The sequence below is a fragment of the Musca autumnalis genome, unplaced genomic scaffold (genome assembly GCF_047663935.1).
Source record: "Musca autumnalis isolate F117 unplaced genomic scaffold, ASM4766393v1 scaffold_2, whole genome shotgun sequence".
NCBI lineage: Eukaryota > Metazoa > Arthropoda > Insecta > Diptera > Muscidae > Musca > Musca autumnalis.
The window spans coordinates 255,762,331-255,774,433 of record NW_027411755.1 but is presented as its reverse complement, the minus strand read 5'-3'; the positions used below and the strand labels follow the sequence as shown (position 1 = coordinate 255,774,433).

At 36.8% G+C, this 12,103-nt stretch overlaps 1 protein-coding gene and 1 long non-coding RNA gene across 33 annotated transcripts in view; one reads left to right on the top strand and one right to left on the bottom strand.

Moving 5' to 3' along the window:
* The window catches only part of LOC141395521 (uncharacterized), a 39,518-nt gene that overhangs the window by 3,994 nt on the left and 23,421 nt on the right, over positions 1-12,103 (bottom strand). The window contains exons 2-5 of the long non-coding RNA XR_012410654.1: positions 8,852-9,358; positions 8,672-8,761; positions 5,638-5,790; positions 5,158-5,486 (exon numbers count right to left, since the gene is read on the bottom strand). This is a non-coding gene — a long non-coding RNA (uncharacterized lncRNA). The remainder of the gene's footprint in view (positions 1-5,157; positions 5,487-5,637; positions 5,791-8,671; positions 8,762-8,851; positions 9,359-12,103) is intronic.
* The window catches only part of Rtnl1 (reticulon), a 113,500-nt gene that overhangs the window by 90,259 nt on the left and 11,138 nt on the right, over positions 1-12,103 (top strand). The gene's annotated exons all lie outside the window — the stretch shown is intronic.

Below are 12,103 nucleotides of genomic sequence, written 5' to 3'. Positions count from 1 at the left end.
TTCTCAAAGAAAGGGTGCTTCTAAAGACTCTTTCTCAAAGAAAGGGTGCTTTTAAAGACTCTTTCTCAAAGAAAGGGTGCTTTTAAAGACTCTTTCTCAAAGAAAGGGTGCTTTTAAAGACTCTTTCTCAAAGAAAGGGTGCTTTTAAAGACTCTTTCTCAAAGAAAGGGTGCTTCTAAAATTCTAAAAACTCTTTCTCAAAGAAAGGGTGCTTTTAAAGACTCTTTCTCAAAGACTCTTTCTCAAAGAAAGGGTGCTTCTAAAGACTCTTTCTCAAAGAAAGGGTGCTTCTAAAGACTCTTTCTCAAAGAAAGGGTGCTTCTAAAGACTCTTTCTCAAAGAAAGGGTGCTTCTAAAAACTCTTTCTCAAAGAAAGGGTGCTTTTAAAGACTCTTTCTCAAAGACTCTTTCTCAAAGAAAGGGTGCTTCTAAAGACTCTTTCTCAAAGAAAGGGTGCTTCTAAAGACTCTTTCTCAAAGAAAGGCTGCTTCTAAAGACTCTTTCTCAATGAAAGGGGCTTCTAAAGACTCTTTCTCAAAGAAAGGGTGCTTCTAAAGACTCTTTCTCAAAGAAAGGGTGCTTCTAAAGACTCTTTCTCAAAGAAAGGGTGCTTCTAAAGACTCTTTCTCAAAGAAAGGGTGCTTCTAAAGACTCTTTCTCAAAGAAAGGGTGCTTCTAAAGACTCTTTCTCAAAGAAAGGGTGCTTCTAAAGACTCTTTCTCAAAGAAAGGGTGCTTCTAAAGACTCTTTCTCAAAGAAAGGGTGCTTCTAAAGACTCTTTCTCAAAGAAAGGGTGCTTCTAAAGACTCTTTCTCAAAGAAAGGGTGCTTCTAAAGACTCTTTCTCAAAGAAAGGGTGCTTCTAAAGACTCTTTCTCAAAGAAAGGGTGCTTCTAAAGACTCTTTCTCAAAGAAAGGGTGCTTCTAAAGACTCTTTCTCAAAGAAAGGGTGCTTCTAAAGACTCTTTCTCAAAGAAAGGGTGCTTCTAAAGACTCTTTCTCAAAGAAAGGGTGCTTCTAAAGACTCTTTCTCAAAGAAAGGGTGCTTCTAAAGACTTTCTCAAAGAAAGGGTGCTTCTAAAGACTCTTTCTCAAAGAAAGGGTGCTTCTAAAGACTCTTTCTCAAAGAAAGGGTGCTTCTAAAGACTCTTTCTCAAAGAAAGGGTGCTTCTAAAGACTCTTTCTCAAAGAAAGGGTGCTTCTAAAGACTCTTTCTCAAAGAAAGGGTGCTTCTAAAGACTCTTTCTCAAAGAAATATACGATCTTCTAAAGCTCTTCTATAAATAGACGACCTTCTGAAGCCCCTCTGAAAATATAAATCCTCCTATAAATAGAGGACTTTCTAAAGCTCTTCTACATATAGAATACCTTCCAAAGCTCTTCTACATATAGAATACCTTTTAAAGCTCTTTTGTAAATAGAAGACCTTCTCTAAAGCTCTTCTCAAAAAAAAGGGTGCTTCTAAAGACTCTTTCTCAAAGAAAGGGTGCTTCTAAAGACTCTCAAAGAAAGGGTGCTTCTAAAGACTCTCAAAGAAAGGGTGCTTCTTAAGACTCTTTCTCAAAGAAAGTGTGCTTCTAAAGACTTTTTCTCAAAGAAAGGGTGCTTTTAAAGACTCTTTCTCAAAGAAAGGGTGCTTCTAAAGACTCTTTCTCAAAGAAAGGGTGCTTTTAAAGACTCTTTCTCAAAGAAAGGGTGCTTTTAAAGACTCTTTCTCAAAGAAAGGGTGCTTCTAAAATTCTAAAAACTCTTTCTCAAAGAAAGGGTGCTTTTAAAGACTCTTTCTCAAAGACTCTTTCTCAAAGAAAGGGTGCTTCTAAAGACTCTTTCTCAAAGAAAGGGTGCTTCTAAAGACTCTTTCTCAAAGAAAGGGTGCTTCTAAAGACTCTTTCTCAAAGAAAGGGTGCTTCTAAAAACTCTTTCTCAAAGAAAGGGTGCTTTTAAAGACTCTTTCTCAAAGACTCTTTCTCAAAGAAAGGGTGCTTCTAAAGACTCTTTCTCAAAGAAAGGGTGCTTCTAAAGACTCTTTCTCAAAGAAAGGCTGCTTCTAAAGACTCTTTCTCAATGAAAGGGGCTTCTAAAGACTCTTTCTCAAAGAAAGGGTGCTTCTAAAGACTCTTTCTCAAAGAAAGGGTGCTTCTAAAGACTCTTTCTCAAAGAAAGGGTGCTTCTAAAGACTCTTTCTCAAAGAAAGGGTGCTTCTAAAGACTCTTTCTCAAAGAAAGGGTGCTTCTAAAGACTCTTTCTCAAAGAAAGGGTGCTTCTAAAGACTCTTTCTCAAAGAAAGGGTGCTTCTAAAGACTCTTTCTCAAAGAAAGGGTGCTTCTAAAGACTCTTTCTCAAAGAAAGGGTGCTTCTAAAGACTCTTTCTCAAAGAAAGGGTGCTTCTAAAGACTCTTTCTCAAAGAAAGGGTGCTTCTAAAGACTCTTTCTCAAAGAAAGGGTGCTTCTAAAGACTCTTTCTCAAAGAAAGGGTGCTTCTAAAGACTCTTTCTCAAAGAAAGGGTGCTTCTAAAGACTCTTTCTCAAAGAAAGGGTGCTTCTAAAGACTTTCTCAAAGAAAGGGTGCTTCTAAAGACTCTTTCTCAAAGAAAGGGTGCTTCTAAAGACTCTTTCTCAAAGAAAGGGTGCTTCTAAAGACTCTTTCTCAAAGAAAGGGTGCTTCTAAAGACTCTTTCTCAAAGAAAGGGTGCTTCTAAAGACTCTTTCTCAAAGAAAGGGTGCTTCTAAAGACTCTTTCTCAAAGAAATGGTGCTTCTAAAGACTCTTTCTCAAAGAAAGGGTGCTTCTAAAGACTCTTTCTCAAAGAAAGGGTGCTTCTAAAGACTCTTTCTCAAAGAAAGGGTGCTTCTAAAGACTCTTTCTCAAAGAAAGGGTGCTTCTAAAGACTCTTTCTCAAAGAAAGGGTGCTTCTAAAGACTCTTTCTCAAAGAAAGGGTGCTTCTAAAGACTCTTTCTCAAAGAAAGGGTGCTTCTAAAGACTCTTTCTCAAAGAAAGGGTGCTTCTAAAGACTCTTTCTCAAAGAAAGGGTGCTTCTAAAGACTCTTTCTCAAAGAAAGGGTGCTTCTAAAGACTCTTTCTCAAAGAAAGGGTGCTTCTAAAGACTCTTTCTCAAAGAAAGGGTGCTTCTAAAGACTCTTTCTCAAAGAAAGGGTGCTTCTAAAGACTCTTTCTCAAAGAAAGGGTGCTTCTAAAGACTCTTTCTCAAAGAAAGGGTGCTTCTAAAGACTCTTTCTCAAAGAAAGGGTGCTTCTAAAGACTCTTTCTCAAAGAAAGGGTGCTTCTAAAGACTCTTTCTCAAAGAAAGGGTGCTTCTAAAGACTCTTTCTCAAAGAAAGGGTGCTTCTAAAGACTCTTTCTCAAAGAAAGGGTGCTTCTAAAGACTCTTTCTCAAAGAAAGGGTGCTTCTAAAGACTCTTTCTCAAAGAAAGGGTGCTTCTAAAGACTCTTTCTCAAAGAAAGGGTGCTTCTAAAGACTCTTTCTCAAAGAAAGGGTGCTTCTAAAGACTCTTTCTCAAAGAAAGGGTGCTTCTAAAGCAGGGACGAGCTTCTTTGCTTAGATCGTATAGTGAGGGCGCCCACTGAGTTGTTTTTGCATTTGCTTCTCTCTTTCACGTACAGTGTAAATGAATGAAAACAAACAAAAACATAATGTGGTTGTTGCTTTTTTCACTCATACGTTCATACATGTCTTCGCTTTGGTTGTATTTCTGTGGTCGTCGCTGTTCTAAAGACTCTTTCTCAAAGAAAGGGTGCTTCTAAAGACTCTTTCTCAAAGAAAGGGTGCTTCTAAAGACTTTTTCTCAAAGAAAGGGTGCTTCTAAAGACTCTTTCTCAAAGAAAGGGTGCTTCTAAAGACTCTTTCTCAAAGAAAGGGTGCTTCTAAAGACTCTTTCTCAAAGAAAGGGTGCTTCTAAAGACTCTTTCTCAAAGAAAGGGTGCTTCTAAAGACTCTTTCTCAAAGAAAGGGTGCTTCTAAAGACTCTTTCTCAAAGAAAGGGTGCTTCTAAAGACTCTTTCTCAAAGAAAGGGTGCTTCTAAAGACTCTTTCTCAAAGAAAGGGTGCTTCTAAAGACTCTTTCTCAAAGAAAGGGTGCTTCTAAAGACTCTTTCTCAAAGAAAGGGTGCTTCTAAAGACTCTTTCTCAAAGAAAGGGTGCTTCTAAAGACTCTTTCTCAAAGAAAGGGTGCTTCTAAAGACTCTTTGTCAAAGAAAGGGTGCTTCTAAAGACTCTTTCTCAAAGAAAGGGTGCTTCTAAAGACTCTTTCTCAAAGAAATGGTGCTTCTAAAGACTCTTTCTCAAAGAAAGGGTGCTTCTAAAGACTCTTTCTCAAAGAAAAGGTGCTTCTAAAGACTCTTTCTCAAAGAAAGGGTGCTTCTAAAGACTCTTTCTCAAAGAAAAGGTGCTTCTAAAGACTCTTTCTCAAAGAAAGGGTGCTTCTAAAGACTCTTTCTCAAAGAAAGGGTTTCTTCTAAAGACCTTCTAAAGCTCTTATTTATATAAAAGTCCTTCTTAAGATCTTCTTTATATAGAACTTTTTCTTTTTGAAGTGTACTGAAGACCTTTTAACTTCCTAATATCCCTTGTCTCATATATTCTATAGCTTATTTTGAACATTTTATTTTTTATTTTTAGTTGTTAGACATCTTATCTTTGTATAGCGTGCTTACGTCAAAATGTGTCTTCACTTAACAAAAACTTTATGACCAAATTGAATTTCTTATCAGTTGAAGACATTCTCCAAAGTGGTGTTTCCTTTCATAAATGTCAGTAATAAAAATCAAAATCGATTATAAAGCAAAGTTTCCCCACTTTAGACAGCTCAGCGAGCGAATGCTCTTTGTCAACGTGGCTGCTGCTGGCCACTTCAATTGTTCGTTCATTATAACCAAAAGGTGGATGGTGGTGGCGATGGTAGGTGATGTTGATCTCAATATGTGTACACCAACAATATTATAATACAAATAGTATACAAAAATCGTCGTAATAACCACAATAATAATAACAACAGCAATAACAAATGCCTTTCAAAATACATAGCGACCAACATTCGTCGTGTTGATAAGTGTAACGAAGGTGTGAGGAACGAGCAGGGGTACGGAAACGTTGACGTATGCAATTTTGTTGTACGCCACATGTGTATTATAAAAGCTTACCTTAGCATTGCGCGCTGTGGCTGGTCGATCAACGAACCGATCGCTACCTCCCTCCTTATCGCCTAAAAAAATACTGTACAAAGTAGTTGTGATGGGCCTTTTGGTGTTAACGCATTTTTTGATTTTGCAAAACAAAAGAAACAAACAAATTGAAAATGCCACGCTTTCATTCAGCCATGTGAGCAGCAGGCAGCAGCTAACAACAGAATTGTCAAATTGTCTTTAGTGGGAATTCTTCAAAATCATAGCTACTACATCCACACGTGAAACCAGTACCACCCTAACATATTTCTACTTGATCGCAAATTATGTCTTTGCTGTTGTTTTTGCTGCAAAAAAGAAAGAAAACGCTTAATTGTTGCTGCCTGGGCTTTGCTGGTTGGATGGATGGCTGGCTGGCTGGCTAATAATTCAAGGTTATCGCATCTCTCAAATGAAACAATAACACAAAGAATAATAATAATTATGTTGACAACAAACCTGCTCCTTTTCATCACCAAAATTTGTTTTCATTCGTCGTTTCATTGTTGTTTTCTTTTCTTTGCATCATTCTTCATTCTGTGTACCATTTTTTAGTTGATATTCTTTTTTGTGTTATCTTGGCATTGTTGTTGTTTTTGTTAGATCACCCAGCTAGTGATAGTGAAAAAAAGAAAAAAGTTATTTTTAATTTGTCATAATAAATAAATTATATAATAAAAATATGAATTTTGATGATTTAGGTAAAGCAATGAGGTGGAGGTGGTCCCCGTGTGACCAACTAAAATAGAAGGTGGGCACGATAACAATCGAAAGAAATGACTGACATTTGCACATCGTAATATTTCTCTCAATCTTAAATCAAGTTCTAAGGTGTACTATATCGGACAGGCACCTTCCGGCACCACCCACACAAAAGTTCAACATATTCACTTAAGTGTGGTTTAAGATTTGTTTGAGGATCTTTTTTCAATTTTCACCGAAGGTGGTCCATGTGATTCTGATTAAAACGATATAAGCGCAAGACCATGCTTCCTAACTTAATGACAACAAACTGTAAAAATCCTCCGACTACCAACTAAAATGCCAGGTGGGCGTTATAGCTATAGAAAGGAACTGATCTAGTTCCAAGATGGAGCATGTCGGTCTATTCTCTCTGAAGTACCTCCTCCGTAAACTTGGAGAAATTTTAGTAGCGTTGTGATCATGACAACAAGATTTTTTTCTAGTGAAAGGCAATAAATGTGACACTTTCTGAGATATGGGCCCGAAATGTCACAATATTTAAGATATGTCATCTTCACATAGTCTGTAGTACTCAATGTTGTTGACCTCCCACTTGTCATAGATCGTATGCAGTAGCAATGAATGACCAGTGTAATGACCCTCAACAACAATTTTGATCTCTGACTTCCGAAGTGAAAGAAAGAACGCAGTTCTAGGCTCCGAGATTACCGGCCAAATTGAATTCAATACCTTACACCCGTCATGACAGGTTTTTACGGTTTTCTCAAAGTAGCACATATTGAGTTTGTCGAGAAAAAAGCTGTGGCTTGACACAAGCCACCTCCACCTGTAGGTCAGAAGACTGAGAGCCCACCTCACTAGTTCAACATTCTCATTTCCCTAAAAATTGCAGTGCCCGTACCTAAAAAAATTTAACAACCAATGCCACAAGTTTTTAAGATAGACCTAAAATTTTGAACTGTCATCTTGGTCTCGGTCCACACTTAAGTGATTTCATTGAAAAAATGTCATGAAATTATGCGTCTCTAGATCGAGTTTCATATTAGAGTAATATCATGAAACTGCCGTTGTGGAAGCTCGGTCTAAGAACGCCTAATTTCATGAAATTTGTTCAATGAAATCGGTCTAGTGTAGACTGGGAGTTAATGGAGTAGCGCATAGCTATTCGCATACACTGTGACTACTCTACATGCAGAGTCATTCTCTAATGTTCAGTTCTTCACATTACACACTAGTCCCGCACCTTCTTTCATCTTCGATCCATTGGTGAATGTACAATATGGCCTAGTATACAGCTTATACAAATTCGTACAAATTTTTACTGAATGCTGTTCTATAACAAAATTATCCAGCAAAATAGAGCGAGTTTGGATAGATTTTTGGAGAGTTTTGTGACTGAGAACTTGCACATTTTTGCTGGGAAAAATTGTCCCGCAAAAATTTGCAAGTCTGATCAGCTGACTTTTAATCAGCTGTTTAATGTAAACAACTTGAAATGTTAACATTTTTGACCAAGAAAATTTCACAATTGCACATTTTTTTAGATTCTAAACGGTTGTGTATAGGATTATTGTTTTAAATAAGTAAAATGTAATTTTAAAATTTGTGTTTTGTTCCAATTGGTTTAAAATATCAAAAACAATTTTCATACATTTTCGGAATCAGCTGACTATCTTGCAAGTTCTTACAAAATGTTGTTCGATAACTTTCTTTCACAATAATACAGGTACAGCGGAAAAAACAGCTGATCTTCATACCAGTTGTCAAAATGCATTATTGTGAATAAAATTACATGCAAAAGGTAAACAAGCAATTCACAGTAATGCGTTATTTTGACGTTTGATGTGGTAAATGGCCCGATTATTGTTATCGATGTGACACCTTCTTATTCCGCCATGCTTTCTGCAATTTTTCTTGCTTGAGAGAGTAAAATTCACTGAGAGAGGTTGCTGGAACTGACTGAACAATTATGACTGTAGTTAGCGGGATTTTTTTACTAGGCGTTTACACAGGACAATTTGCCTTCAAATACAACTCTGATTTACTAACACATACATACCTTTGTCGCTTGCCTTCCAGCTGTCCATCGTTTTTTTTTTTCACAGACAGTAGGGTTAACAAATTGTTGACATTTATTGTAAAAAGAAGTGAGATAATAATTGAAATATGTTGAAAACAAAATAAGATGAACAAAAACAAAATATGTGAAGGGAAAACAAAAAGAAATCGAAGATTTTCAATCATAATTTTACAATTGGTTTTGCAGTTGTCGGGACACATACAAGAACAAGTCTCGTTTAGGGGCACCTCTCCGATCGGACTGAAATTTTTACCATAGGTAGTCCTTGGGACCCTGATCACGGCTATATATATCTTTACCGGGGGAAGTCCATACTTCCCGGAAAAGTCCTACTTTAACAGCATTACTTTATTTATGGGCACCTCTCGGATCGGGCTGAAATTTTCACCATAGGTAGTCCTTGGGACCTTGATCACAACTATATATATCTTTCCAGGGGGAAGTCCATACTTCCCGATATTTAAGTAGCTGGCCTTCGACCGGGATTTAAAATTTTCTCCTATGGACAGGAGCAAAAGTGGGCCACGCGAACATGAGTTTTTCCAAAATTATAAGTTTTCTTTAAGTAGCCGACCTTCGGCCGGGATTTAAGACTTTCTCCTATGGACGGGAGCAAAAGTGGGCTACGCGAAAAAAAGTTTCTCCAAAATGATAACAGGAGCATTATGGACATGAGCAAAAGTCGTAAACGCAATCAAAAGTACTTACCACGAGCTTCCCTATTGCGATTTTGACAATCAATACATGGAGTCAACTGTCCTCTCAGGTATAAACGCAGGATTAGCTCCATTACAATTTCTGAAATCCCAAGTTGATACATATGAAAAAGAATACGAACAGAGAAAGGAATAAATGTAGTCGAGTTTATTGAAACAAATTATTGCTTACCGTTAAGAGTTCATTTCAGGAAGTGATCAGAACTGTGCTCATCCTTTTCCTATCGGGGATTATTATTTCAGATTGTGTTAAAGTCCAGTTGTTGCGAAATGTAGTTGGTTTCACAAACACAATTAAGCCTTTCTACTTCCTCATCGTTCCTTTTCAATTTTAGCCGATGATCGAGCACCACAGGAAGGTACTTTGCTTCCAAAGAGAGATTTTGTTATACTCCATTCAGTATTGGCGGCACCAAGTCAACAATATTTCTATTTCTGGGTAATAGTTAGTGCCAGCTCGGTTTTGGCTAAATTTACACCAAGGCCATTGTGATGCGCACAGTGAGAGTTTTACTAGAGCACCTTGCATTAGGTCAGACAGCTTAGACAGAGAAATTTCCAACTGATTTAATTGACTATATCATCTGCATAGGAAACTACCCTAGTTCCTAATCTGTCAAACTCTTTAAGTATCCCGTTCACTACCAGAAGCCACAGCAAAGGTGATGGAAAAGACTACCTGCGGAAGAAAAAAATTAAATTTTCACTTGACGTGGAACTCGAATGAACGAAACATAAGAACAAATCGACAGCGGAATTCCTGATTTCCAGAATTCTATAAATTTGAGACATCCATATTACTGCAGTAAGGTGAATCATACCACCATCTATCACGTCGTGAATTTCTTCCTCAATTTACTATCTTCAAAATTACATATTCAGTCAGCATAAGCAATTAAGGGGTTATCCCTAGTTGTGCTGTCCAAAAAAACTCAATTTTCATAATTTTTTTCTGAGAAAACTCAATATTTTTAGGTAAATCTTTTATTCCTATCAAAGAGCACATCTTAAACTACATTTGGAATTTTCGTCGTTGAAAAATATTGCACAGTTTTGTGGCAAATGGCTACCTGCGAAGCCCATTGTTTGTAAAAGCGTTTTGCGGTGCCAACGCTTGTTCGAAAACGAATAGGCCGATCTTCATATAGTTTCGTGCGCATTTTAAGAACCTAATAATCTTGTCTTTAAGCGAGACAGAATTTTCAAAAATCTATTTTAACAAAAATAGCGAAATGTAAAAGTCAAAATTTCGATTTTAACGAAAAAATGGACCGATTCTTGCCCAAAAATCGGCCAAAAAAATTTAAAAAAATCTGACTCGCGTAAAGACAAGTTTTTTGTGTATTTGTTTTTGTATTTAATAAGCTCACCAAAATATACGAAGATCGGTCTATCCGTTTTCGAGCTATCGTTGGCACCGACTTCAAAAATGGCATTTCGAGAAAAACGCGTTTTAAGTTTTTATTTCGGTTTACATGAATAAAAAATGTATTTTTGGTATAAATTACAAGGAGTCATTTATTCCTGGTCCATACAGGAGCTCTTCCGCCGACGATGCAGCTTGTAAAATGGAAATTTGATGTTGCCTTTGCAGCATTCTTCCTTCACGAGTGCACTCGGCCACATGTCTCTCGGCCAGTGCAATTCGTGCTTGGTCGATTTTTTTGGCATATTCGTGTGCGTTTTGTCCAGAGCTCACTCCGATCGAGCTCAAATAAAATAACAATGATTTTGTATCTTCGTTAAAAAGATCAATCGTAATGTAAGCTGCTAAATTTACAACGAGTGCTCCACTTGAAATGGTTTTGGGGCAAATTTTCCAAATAAGTTGATTGAAGCGTTCGTTGCTATTTTGATTAAAGCCGCCGGCTCATCTTTCGAGTTAAGACTCTTTACTTAGATCGTTGTTTATAGGTCTAATAGCATCCAAAACATTTGATGGAAGTGGTCTGTAATCGTGTATGAAAGCCTCTTTTCTTGCCAGAGCCCGTTGATAGGAACACCACGAGTCTTCACCGGTTGGCCATCTCTCGTGACGTGGATTTGTATCGCTGAACTGTAATGATCAAATGTCGCCCATATTGCCTCATACATATCATGAATTGAAATCGAATGACGTCGAATTGCAAGTCCATAGTAGACAGTAAGCTTGTCAATCAAATTTCCTCTCAACATTCCTTTGCCTCCAAGCTTTTTGTTACTTTTTACTAAACTTCGCTTTTGGACGTGTCAGATACATTCCTTCTTTTTGACTTCTACCTCGCCATATGGATTAGAATTAAATAGGCCACTGTACATCTTCGAGTCTCATTCATAGGTTTCAAGTGAATTCATTTCAGGACATTCACAAAAGGTAGCCATTGTGAGGTACAATAAAATTATGCAAAAAGAAGTGGTATAATAAACCAATAAAGTACGCCTAAACACACAAACCACTACGGGTTCTCCACTTTGAAAGGTCATATCTCAGCCAATTTTGCTCCGATCGACTTGAAATGCGGCACACTCTATACTACCTGTACTTCAAAACAAGCCAATAAAATGTTTTCGATTTTTTGAAATTGACAAGTAGGGATAACCCCTTAAGAGGCATTATAGATTTATAGGGCAGTCGTATATAAAAACTTACTTACTCTAAAAATGAAATCATGCTACTCAAATTGATTTTACTTTAAAAACCAGATTCGTCAGCTTCATAATTTGAAATGGAAATTTCATTCATAATCAAATGTTAATTTCATTCAAATCTATGAATATGCATATCTCATTTCTATTATCATATACACCGCTACTTGAGATAAAAATAAAAGTAGACTGTGTCAATATTTCATTAAATGCACCATTTTCGTATTGAATACATAAATGGAGCTTTATGTTTGTTTTTTTCTTTTGTGAAAAGTCTTTGATAGAAGGCTTTGTGAATACGCCCAAGAAGTTAGTTCACATTTCATAAAAAAACGCTAGACAAATATCGTTGTCAAATGTTTTTTTAACAGAACTTGTTCGACGTTATGACGTCAATATTATAAAGTTTCACAATTACTAAAAAAACTATACACAAATTAGTTCGCATAGCAACACCATTTTAGCCAAAAAACAAAAAAAAAACAAAAACAACGAAAAATGTTAAATGCATAACACATAGTCATCATCATCGCTATCCTAATATCATGACTGAGTATTCAGTCAGTCTTTAATTTTAGAAAGTTTCAATTTTTTGTATGAAGTTAGAGGCGGCACGCAGCACTTTTGCTTTTGTTCCAATTGTAAAGTGCTTATTATTGTTTTGAGTCATGACTCTGAATAGGCGGCGGGCGTCAAGCATACATAATCAACCTGAGATTCATTCAAAAAACCTGATGGGTATATTGAAATTGAATACACCTTTAGGTATGCTGATGGGATTTAGTGTTACAGTTTTCCA